A 12,338-nucleotide genomic window follows, 5' to 3' on the forward strand; every position below is an offset into this window, starting at 1 on the left:
CAAGAATCTGTCTTGTGCAGTATTTAACCTGTAATTGCCAGGTTATCTATTATTTGAACAGTTCGAGTCCAATAATTTAATAATTCGTGGCTTTCACGACATAATAACCTCCTTTCTGTACCGGAATGTAACCTGTAATTGACAGGTTAACTATTATTTGAACAGTTCAAGTCAAATAATTTTAACAGAACTTTCCAAGTAAATCGATTCCACCCGCAAATATTTTCCGACTACATTCTGTGCTGCTCAAAAAACTTTGTTGTTACTGGTAATCCAATAGTGAAAGTGTAAAATGGTTTTCAAAAAAAAACAAAAGATCATTGCTTTTTAAAGCATGCGAAACCATGTGTTTCTGGAGAGCGATCGCCACTGAATTAAATGTGCCTAAAAAAGACATCGAACAAGCTGGGCGAAGATTTTATGCCCGTTTTAAAGGAGATGAAACTTCCGTAGAACCTGAAACTGAAATTGGTTTGCGTTCTCAAATCGAAAAAATAACAGCTTCTAGTAAATTAGAGACATCAAACAAAAACGAAAAAGCTTCTATTACGGTTGAAACAATCAGTGGCAATGAGATTATAAAATCAACTTTAGAGCCGAAATATCTTAAATATACTAAATCGAGTCGCAAAATTGAAAAGAAACTTCCTGTGAGCAACCAAATCCGTTTAACTGTATATGTTACTGGCCTACTAGAACTCGCCTTTGCGTCCGATGCGAATTGTGCAACAACGACTTTCACGAGGAACGCATGCGTTTTCCAAACACTGATGGTAAAATAACGCAATGTTTGTTTTGTCAAAATATAATACGAAGGGGTATAGTTAATAGATATTAAAATTGTTGGTTTTCTTCCACGATTCAAGCCGTTTTAGAAGTTAAATTATTATCACCCGAATCCGTGATCGATGAAAACTTAAAAACATTCTTGTTGGAAATTAGTTTTAAGCAGACTAAAGCGGTTCAAGAAGCTAAAGTAAAGCATATTTAAGGTGTAAAAAAACTCATTATCTTTAGGCGAACAACATGATCCATTTGAATTCGTACAGTTATATCTACAAAATTCAATTCGAGATGAAAGTTTAACAAACACGGCCATTATAAGTAGTTGTCTCACTTGTGATTCTGAGATAGAAGTTAATTAATTAATGATTTAATGTTAGTAATTTAACTACCCAGTTTATAAATATGAAGTGACTAAACGCGGACTCTTTTCAAATTTTATAGTAAAAAGGAAAACGTTGACCCAAGCATTGAGTTGACCAACACAAAGATATAACACGGCCAACTTCGATCGCACGCGCTATAGCGGGCTGCCAATCGCCTTAATTTGGCGTGTTTACAGAGCTCGCATTTTTTTGTTAAGTTTGATTCATTATAAATCTGTTTTTGACCATTAACAAAAAAGTACTTTTTTTGCATATTTTTTGAAATTTTTATTCAACGAAAGGGTAATTAAATATTTTATAATTACAGATTATTAATTCTTACCTTTGAATATTTTTATATGGATATTTATATTAAAAAAGTATAAAACCAAAAATCGTGTATCGCCGGTAGATGTGGGGTGTTCCCCGTATTATTGCGCAATACATGGAAAAGTTTAAAAAGCACATTTTGTGACTGTCACACTGACAACTTGGAAAGAAAGGTAAATTATTTATTTAGTAAACCGTGGAAACCAACAACAGTTCCCTTCCAACATGATAAAATACGCGAAAAGGTAGATTAGTCCATAATTAAAAGGGATAATATAGCTAAACCCTAAACAAATTTGAAGATATAAAAAAATTTACTAATAACTCGTACCAATAGGTCTTTGAGCAAACAAAAAGACGCGAATCTCGGATAAAATAGATCTTCGAGTAATAAACTACATAAAATAGCCAGAAATTCCAACGGTAGACCGGTTTCGTTCTATTTGGAACTCATCAGTACCGTGCGGGAAATCTGGCTGGCGACTGTTATATCTAAAAGAGAAACTAAGCCTAAACGTTAAAAATTTCAAAATGCGTTGCATAGCAACGGAAAGCCGAGATGGGGGGAGTGTGGTGGAGAATAGTATATACGATCAGTTAAGTTAGAAGAAACCACCTATGAACTGTGCGAAGGATGATAAAATACGCGAAAAAGTAGATTTGTCCGTAATTTAAAGGGATTATATAGCTACACCCTAAACAAATTTGAAGATATTATACAACTTACTAATAACTCGTACCAATAAGTCTTCGAGCAAACAAAAAGACGCGAATCTCGGATCAAATAGATCTTCGAGTAATACAACAAGAGAAATACAAAGTTTTGGAAATTTAAACATTTACATCAATGGTGAAGTTGTTGAAGTTTGTTTACTTTCCTAGATACAGGTTTGTATATCAGCTCTTTTAACTTTTCATATATAACAGAAATTATACGAGGTAAATTATCAATAACGGGAGGGATTAATTTTTTACAGGTTATTTCTGCAAAGAATTTAGCGTGATTTGGGTTATTACAAACAAATACGGGACAAAGCTCAAGTTTTGGCAAAATATGTGCTTTGATTTTGTTATATATTAATTCAGAATTGCAAATGAAGGGGTACGCGCTTTGCATAAAAGATACGATTGTTGAAATAATACAAACAAAAGGTTGGCTTGGGTAATTGAGATTATCACTATCCTGGTTTTTTATCAAATCTAGGAGTGGAGAGTTCTGACAAGGCTGGGAAATGTTTTCAATGCAGCAACTGCAGAAATCTTTCTTTTCAAATTCCTTCAAAACATATCCTGCCAAGTAAGCTATACTCGCTAATTTTAATGTAGCACGTTGTGTTTCGGGCTGGATTAATATTGTTTTCAAAATGTCTAGGCAATCTTCTGCGATGCAATTGCTTGATGTGTCCGTACGTCGCAAATCAACCCTAGAGACCACACAGTCAACTCTGTAGCCTGCCATTGAGGTAAAGCTGTCAGCCTCTACATTTGATGAGCTGACAGTTGAAGTAATGGTACCCTCTTTAAGTATGTTTTCCATGTTAATAGCAACTGCTCTAGCATATAGACAAATGTCTGGAGGAAATGAAATGCTAAGAATGCTAAAAAACATTTCTATTGGGTCACTCGTCAACTTTCGTGTCAAAACAAATTCAAATCCATGTTCCAGGAAATATTTTATACATGAGACCGTGGATTCAGTTGTGAATCTGATTGCTTGGTAAGTTTCATTTGTCAATATCAGTTGGTTTTTAACTTCTTTAATCTCATAAAGATATTCTAGGAAGCTAGTTTCCAGCCAAAGAAGCTTTTCATCATAAAGATAAAAAATTAGCTTTATTTGGATTTATAGATTCCACAGCGTAATGCCTATTGCAAGAATTATGAAGATCAAACTGCTTTTGCATGGTCTCCATATAGTCTATATAGGTTCCGCAGTGCTAAATGGGGTAGCGCAGCGTGTCGCGTCTTCGCGAGAAATCTTTGGCCAGTCAAACATTTTCGCAGTATACGCGTCCGTTTAGCCAATCACATAGTTTCTATTTTTGTTGACGCCCACTGATTTATACCAAATGAAAAATGGCGCCAGTTTGTAATACACTTAGAAGATTAAAATTTAATAACGATATAATTGTTTCATTATTACTAAGTCATCATAGGAAAAAAAATATAACCGAACAGTTTGGGTTAGGGAAGTATTTGCAGATAGGGAGAAAGACGGTGATTATCACAATTTAATACCCATGTTAAGACTGTACTATGAGTTGTATGAAGACCCTTTATGTATTGAATATATTCGTACGAGCCCAAAACAATTTGATTTTCTTTTGAACTTGGTTAAAAAAGATTTGCAAAAACCAAATACACGGTTTAGGAAAAGTATCTCAGCTGAAGAAAGGCTCTATTTATCTCTCAGGTATTTTCAAATACGCCGAATTTGGCGCTGTCGCGGAAAATACCGTTCGCGAATACCGCGCCTTCTAGGGAGGGAAGCCTACAACAGGCGGCGGGTTATTCAAACTTTGAATGTCCGTCGGTTGTATGTTCATTAACATAAATTAAATTAAATTAAGACCAAATACTTTTCAGATATTTGACTACGGGTGACAGCTATAGATCGCTATCGTTGGCATTACGTAAAGGCAAGGCAACTGTTGCTGAAATAATTCCCGAAGCATGCGAGATAATCTGGGATAAATAACAACTATTGGTTTTGGCCCCCTCAACAAAATCATCAATGTTGAAGATCGCCCTAGACTTTTTCAAGAAATGGAACTTTCCAAATTGCGTGGGTGCTTTAGATGGAAAGAAGGTTGAGTTGATAACTCCGCCTAATTCAGGGTCTCAATTTTTTAATTATAAAGGCCATCATAGTATATTTTTGTTAGCAGCATGCGATGCGAATTACAAATTTGTGTTTGTGGATGTTGGAAATTACGGTCGGATTAGTGATGGAGGTGTACTGGCTGCATCTGATTTGGGAAAAATAATTGAAGATGATAACTACTATCCTGATCCTAGGGAATTTGAAGAAAATGGATATGAACTGCCATTTTGTTTCATTGGAGATGAAGCGTTTCCGCTACAAAAACATTTAATGCGCCCATATTCTGGAAAATTCCTTTCCGATGATAAAGATAAATGCTTTTGGAATTTATAGTGCAAGATTTAGAGTCTTAAAAAAAGCAGTCCCCCTTGAACCCCAAAATGCCGAGGGCGTGGTAGAAGCTGTTGTTTGTCTCCATAATTTTCTAATCAAAAATGATCAAGAAGGAAAAGATAAATATTACTGTCCTTAAAAATTTTCTGATTATATTGACGAAAAGGGTAATTTGGTTAGGGGTACGTGGCGAAATGATCCCAATAACAGTTTTTTTAAGCTGCAAAAGCAGGGAACAAGAACGCACAAAAAATATATTCTATTATTAGGGACAATTATAAAGACTATTTTATGGGTGAAGGACAGATGCCTTGGCAAGGCCGGAAATAAATCAAATGTAAAAATGGTTAGCTTCGATGTTCATAACTTTGTATAAAAAAAGTGTCATTGGTCTTCCCATTTAAAATTTCTGTCACCGTTATCTATCCATCGTTAATTTGAAATTTGATAAAAATAAATATAATAATATATTAATGTAAAATAGCGTTTATTTTGCATATTTAAAACTACTTTCACCTCTCCATCAATTAAATTAAATTTGATAATAAAAAAGTATTGTAAGTAGTATGATAAAAAATAAATTGCCTAAATTGTATTAAATTGACCTAATATGATTTGGGCAATTTATTTATTATGTTATTTTCAATACTTACTTTTATCACATTTGTAATTAATTTGTTTCAATAAAATATAATAATATTTAACATAAGTTACGCAACCCTTCTTTGGCTTCTTCATCGATTAAGTCATCAATGACTCCTAAAATTTGTTGTTTTGCCCGGCGTTGATTTCTATATGTAAGTGATTTGAAGTCTTCTTTTAGACTTAAAGAAATAACTCAATTGAGTCACTTTTATCTGGTTGTTGTAGAGTACATCGCTTGCCAATTTTTTCATTGTTCTTATTGAAAATTGGGAGGAGAGTTTGTTCATAGGCATCCTTTTCGGCCCTTTAGATTTTTTTGCGGGTGGTTTATCCAAATCAACAGTGGCAGTATTTCCTTGGGTATTTTGTAAGGTATTTGATAATGTAGTAGCAGGAGTAGAGGTTCTGGAGGTAGAAGTCGAAGAACATGAAAAGCTAGCAGCAGCCGAAGTTGATCAGCTAGCCTGAAATTGTTTCTTTGATAATTCTGACAAGGTCCTCGTCAAGGTCAGAAAGTTTTGCCACTCAAGAGTAGGCGTCTCGGTTAACAATTCACCATTTTCAGTATTTACACTATATTTGGAGTTTCAATTACACATGACATATCCTTAAAAAATTCCATTGTTTTTAAATGTTCCCATGATTCCCGTGGCGTGTATTCTCTGTTACTTGATTGACAAGAAGCTATAGCTTTTTTTCTCTCGCAAATTTATCCCTCAATGCCTTCCATTGCACTTCTAATTCCTCAACTGGAAAAAGTTTAACAAATTAAACTGTTAGAAACCTTTAAATATTAAACACATAAATGAAGCCTTGGCTAAGCTTACCAGTATATCCCATTCTTTCGGATATTCTAATCCACGCAGCCTTCTTATTTCGATTGTTTTTATAAATATGGAGGCTTGTATTCCAAAGCTCTTGGAAACTTTTCACCTCATTTATAAGATATTCCTCATTAATTGATGGTTTTAAATTGTTCATAACTGTACAATTTTAGTTGTTGATTCTATCGAATAAAATAGACAGACGCCTCGACACTGACGTTAAAAGGAACCACGTGATCAAATTGGACGCTCATTGGTGCATCTCTGGGAGATGCGCGCGAGAAATTTGCAGCCCATATTTCAGTATGGACTAGCCGTGAAAAAAGGATGCGATTATCACGTGTTTAGCGTAGGAACGAAGCGAGCGAAAATCCTCCGGTGTGGACGGTACTTAACCGACAATTTGAAAATGTGTAAAAATATTAAAGATGCAAGGCGTGAGACGATAACACGCGGCAACAAAAGGAGAATACAAACACGCGACAAAAAAGGGGGGGACTAGAAAAGTTTAAGAGGACTGTCTTAAAAGGGGAATGTTCGCAATAAGTTTGAAGAAACCAAACATCAAATGCTTGCGAACAAACCCCTACCCGACAACCAAAAAACTGTCCTCGTTCGAAAAAGACGACAACTGAGCAATTTCGAACGCGTGCAGGAAAAACACGAAGTCGGGATGCCCGCAAAAAAACACAACAATACCCTCTAAAAAAACGAACCAACCTAGCTAAAAACTAATTTCATGTTTAACCCCGACGGAAACTCCGTGGTTAAATTAAAAAAGAGGCGGTTTTCATCAGTGCGGCGGCCTTTCGTGGGAAGATTAGTAGTTTTCATGACGCGGATGGAAACGTCATTGATGTTGTGAACGTGATTAAAATTTTGGGTGACGTGGTTCTTTGCTGGCGTCTTTCTAATGTCGTTGAGATGCTCCCTGAACCGGTCGGCGAGCCGCCTTTCAGTCTCACCGATGTAGAGCATCGAGCAGACTTTACAGCTAAGAGCGTAAACGAGATTGGACGTCGTGCAGGTGAAAGACCCTTTGCTCTGGAAATCTCGCTTTGGACCATATTTTCCAAGTTGGTAGGATAAACACATGCCCTTATTAGATTTCTCACAGCTTTAACAGGCTCATCTTTTTGTAATTCGTACAGTTCCATCACAAATTTTCCTGAAATATCTAGGGAACCTTCATCCGTTTTAACGTCTAGCAGTCTGTTCCTCACATCTTTTATGATATGGCTTGGGTCAAAACTGAGGAAAAGACATCTTTGTGCATTCACTGGATGTGGTATTTTTCGTTTAAACTTGCCTATCCCAAGTTTTCTCATCATTGCAACATTGGTCTTGTGATTGTCTGTGACAATTCTTATTTTAAGAAAACCACAACCTACAATTTGGTGAATTACAGTGATTGTTAGCAAATACAAATCAATTCCTGTCAGTTGTTTTGAGAAAGATTATGCAAGACCATGAATCAAAAAACATAAAAGTTCCCAGGTAGCAAAATCACGTGTTTTTCACGAGTTTTGAAATAATTTATTTCACCTGTTACATCCACGTGTGTCCACGATGGATCATGTCCGCCTAAATCACGTGTGTAAGTATTTATTATCCAAGTGAGTTACTCGAGTAAAAGTACCTATTCAACACTTTTCAAATACTGACTTTACACTATCTTAACACCTTTTAGCCACCAATGTTACACTTGTTAACACTAGAATAACACCTTCGAACACCAACCTTACACTTAAATAACACCACCCCAACACTTATTATATACTTCCTCAACACCCCACTTACACTTCCTCAACACCAATCAATACAGGAAAAAATTAGGCCTTATTAATATTTTTCTACTGTTTAAGAAACAAGTTCAAACAACCAAATTCTTAACGAAAAATCATATAATAAAAAATTAATTGTAGTGGGATTGTGTTATAATTATTGACGAATCAGTTTTCCTTTGATTAAAAATTAACCAAATAAACTTTACAGGCGATTTTGTCAAATGAAATTCAAAATTTGAACAAGATGATTACTTTTCGCAATCCTCATTGTTCTTGTTGTTTTCTACTTGTTGTTCAGCGTTTAAGGTTTTGTTTTGTTTTTTACCTTTGCCCTTGCTCGAACTTTAAATTCTATTGGTCGTTTGTTTCAACCATTCTTTAATGATCTCTTCAATATCCGTTTCCTGGGCTTTTATGTAGCAATTGTTTACTCGTACAGCACCTTTAAAATTTAAAACATTCTGGTCAATTATAATGATTTAATTAATGTAAGCGAATATAATAACAACTTAAAGAATTATTCTTACTAAATACTAAATCTTTGGTCAATAAAATCTAAAATATTTCACCGTTTTGAAATTTTTATTTTTTGAACGAGAGGGGGTAAACGAAAAGTTTCAACCAGCAAGTTGTAGAGCTTACTCGAAAACCTTTAGTGAAAATGGTTTGGTTAAAAACAGGACAATTTTTCATTGAAATAATAAGTAATGAAAAACAAACAAGTTGGTACTACCCAAAAAGGTTTACGTCTCATGAAAAAGAAAGTTAGAGAAACCTATCTAAATTGAAATGATCGTATGTTTGTAAAGATAAAAAAGGACTGTTTTTTAAGCCAAATCATTTTAAATATTTTTTTAGAGAAAATACAATTTACATAGTAGAATTCCAGAGTTCCCGCGTCTTATTTTAGATGAGGTTAAATAATTCCACCGTCCGCTGCAATACAAATCCGTGCTGCTAATAAATGATTTGCAACTCAGCGAAGGCACTCCCAAGACAATAAAATTTCATCTTGCTGAGCGTGTCCGGCTCCAACTGAAGTGAAAGCCCAAACTACTGACTTATTTAATAAAATAATAATCAGCGACTTATAACGCCTTTAAACAGGAGGCCTTTATTGGGATTGCATCGGTTTTTACGCATTTTGTTTCTGAACATTTGTCCCATTTGAACCAATATTTGCTCACTAAACCATACCTAAAATCAAAACCTTTTATTAAATTTTTGGTTCAAATTCTCAATGTTTGGTTTTGGTATACATTTATTCAGAAAAGTACAATAAAAAGATTGATTTACCTAACTTCTTTCTCAAAAACCATCATTCCTCGATATTTGCATTCGTTAGAATGAGCAGCTATTTTCCAAATTTCAGCCGTATAGTGCTGAATGTCTACAAATCGTCTGCCATCAATATTCGTTATTTTTGAGTTTTCATATTGTTTTCATATTGTTTATAATTATTTTAATGGTTTTTAATGCAAATTCTTGAAAGAATAATTACAAGTTAATACTTGGTTTTAAATTAAAATGACTATTAGTTTCAAACAATGTGTAAACCTGTGGTTATAATTAAGGGGGCATAAAACGAGAATGAACTCGCAGAAATACATAATATTGCTTGTTTAAATCCGCGTTGCGTAATCAGGATGAGAAAGTACATAGGAAAACGGGATAAGTTATATTTTTGTATACTACAATTCCATGTGTCTGGCTCTTGAATTCCTACTTTAAAGTCGCTTGAGGAAAACGCAACGGTTAAAATACAAGGTTCGGTTTATGGTATTCGCCGCTTACCGAATACGCATTTTCCACCACGTGGTTTTGTCGAAATTGTTTTTTTCGTCACGAGCGAGATGACGATTAGGTTTGGAAACTGGGGATTACGGGACATTTGCTCGAGTAGTTCGTTTGAATAATCGAGCTAGTCGGCGCTTTCATATTTAACGTAAGCCTATTCGTAAGCCAATAATAATAATAATAATAATTTAATTTAAGTTATTCAAAAAGTAAATAGCCACTGAATAATTGTTTGGTTGTGTCATATATTTCGTAGTAGGATTGTCGTGTTACAAGGGTATACAATGCGGTGGCCCGTCGCGTTCCCCTTATTTAATAATTTTGAGCAAACTGAACTCAAATAGATGGTTCAAGATACGTAGGTGTTTTATAATAATGACGCCTAGAAATGTATACGAACGATAACGGTTAATGATAAATATGAAATGTAGAAACATAAACATGAAAAACGATTTTTAAATAAAGTATTTTATTTGATTTTATTTCGAACTATATACACAATTTTATTTTTATTAATTTGAAACACCTAAAATTGGTTTCTACTTTCCACCGCTGTTAAGTCCATCTTGGAAAACACTCATCTATTATCGAGTACCAAAAATTGGAAATAATTATTATAAACGGTACCTACAAAACGTACAAACAACAAATGCTATGAATGATAAGTGTTATATATTTAAACAAAATCTTTTCAAGCGCTTCACTTTCTATTTCATCATACGTTTGTCATCCTCAAGGTTCAGCCGTCTCATTTGGAGAGGTAGTCTCCTTCTCGAAACGAGGGGACCGACACTGATTGCCGGAGGGCTGGGACTATCCAAGTCACCGAGCTCCCAATACTTTTCCGGAGTTTTGGGGGGAAATGCGTGGCTAGCCCGATGCTTGGAAATGTTGTTTAACGCTGCACGCCTCTCGTTGACCGGTAAATCTTCGTAATACTGCGGGGAAAAATATTTCGGTTAATACGGTTCTTAGTTATAGGTTATCTGAAACAGTGTAAGATTACAAATAGAAAATAAGTTATAGTGGGTTAAAATGGAACTAAAGTTTTGAAGTCCCATTATGAGATATCAATGTGCCAGTACGAGACCCTAAACTAGCCAAGCCTCGGCATTCGAAATTATTGCTATCTCCCTGCCAACTTTTGCTAAAACGGGATCTCAGTTAAATTAAAAAGCCGTAAATCTAGCTCGTTTCCTATCTAAGTTATGCTAAAATTTTCTTGTTGAATCGCTCCAATATTGCTGTTTCGAGTAAACTTCAATAAGCTTGATCCGAAAATTTGATTAACTGAGTTTTACTATATTATTATGGTGGAGATGTAACATTGCTAGTTCACCACCCACACCGCTCGGTCGTTTCACTTTAATAATTCACCGCTCGGCAGTGTAGCTTAGGCTGTTCACCGGCGACACCCAAAGCGGTGCCGCCTTGACATTTCAAACTTTTGGTAATTCAATGACTGTTTTGGAATCGGCATGTTGACCCTACTTTGAAGGTTATATTCCCCAAGTCTTTAAAAAATAAAAACCAGCTAAATCTAGTCATTTATAAAGCTTTTATGTTAAAGGTAAATATTGTTGACAATTATAAAACTAGAGAAAAGTATAAATCTCGTTGGTCCGAAATAAACGAGGGTATGTAATAATAGAGTTGAACCATTTGATGTTTAATATCAAATTAAAAAATCCGCTTTAAATCTTTCGGATTTTGGCAAGTACGCCGCCGTTGTCAAACGCCTATCGCCGAATAGTATAAAACACATTATGTTCAAAAACCAAAACGCAGCTTTGTATTACAATCACCGTGTCTGTCTGTGGGTCAGTCCGGGCTGCGAACGCGTCGCATTTTCCGTGCAAAGGTTAATCATTGCGTACGCAGTTTCCTTAAGGGTTGGCAAAACCACCTTGTGACGGTGAGCCTTAACGGATTTATTTGCGGTTTGGATGGTGTTTTTTCGTTAACGCTCACCGTCGTGACGGTTTTGTGTATTACGTTTTTGTAATGTTTATGCGTAGGTTGTGAATGTTGAGTTCGTGTTATGACGGTTGTGGGTGTAGAGTTTGTGGTGTTTGTGTGGGCGTTTTCTCTCCGGCTTCTACTTAATGATTTTGGGACGGACCGAGTGCTGAGTGTTATGGCAACCTCTCAACGTGTCAAATTGCGAATTATTGGCGCCGGCCGGGATCGAACCCGGGTCTGCTGCGTGCCAGAGATTTACTCTAACAACTGAGCCACCGACGCCTGCTAAGCGACGGTGTTTTTTAAAAACAGCTTTGGCAAAGGTCCTTTAGGCTGTTATGAAGTTAATAACGTCAATTTATTTTATAACATTTTATAGATATATGATGAATATATTAAACTTATAATTAATTAACTTTGTTAATGTAAAATACTATCATAACCAGGAATTGAACCCGGGTCTCATTGTTGCAATGCGGATGTCTTACCGCGGGGCAATGACGTCCATGTTGTTACCGTAAAAATAAAAGATGTCATAAACAGACTGTTGGAGGAATGTTTTACGTGAAGAATACAAACAATTTATGTAGATAATTTTTTTAATGCGGGTGTAGTGAAAATAGAAAGCATCATAAACAATTGTTGAAGTAAAAACCGAGATAAAAATAAATACAGGATTTGGTTTAGC

At 35.3% G+C, this 12,338-nt stretch overlaps 1 long non-coding RNA gene across 2 annotated transcripts; it reads left to right on the top strand.

The window, feature by feature from the left end:
- The first annotated feature begins 1,549 nt into the window (after positions 1-1,549).
- LOC149937575 (uncharacterized) lies at positions 1,550-3,032 on the top strand. 2 transcript variants are annotated; one of them, XR_016472319.1, is made up of 4 exons: positions 1,550-1,651; positions 2,288-2,328; positions 2,683-2,775; positions 2,851-3,032. It is a non-coding gene; the product is annotated as an uncharacterized LOC149937575 (long non-coding RNA). The 2 variants fall into 2 exon arrangements; XR_016472320.1 differs by lacking the exon at positions 2,288-2,328 and having other exon boundaries at positions 1,558-1,651.
- Positions 3,033-12,338: the final 9,306 nt, after the last annotated feature.

This window comes from Leiobunum rupestre, chromosome 7 (genome assembly GCF_980474605.1).
Source record: "Leiobunum rupestre chromosome 7, qqLeiRupe1.1.hap1, whole genome shotgun sequence".
NCBI classification, from domain to species: Eukaryota; Metazoa; Arthropoda; class Arachnida; order Opiliones; family Sclerosomatidae; genus Leiobunum; species Leiobunum rupestre.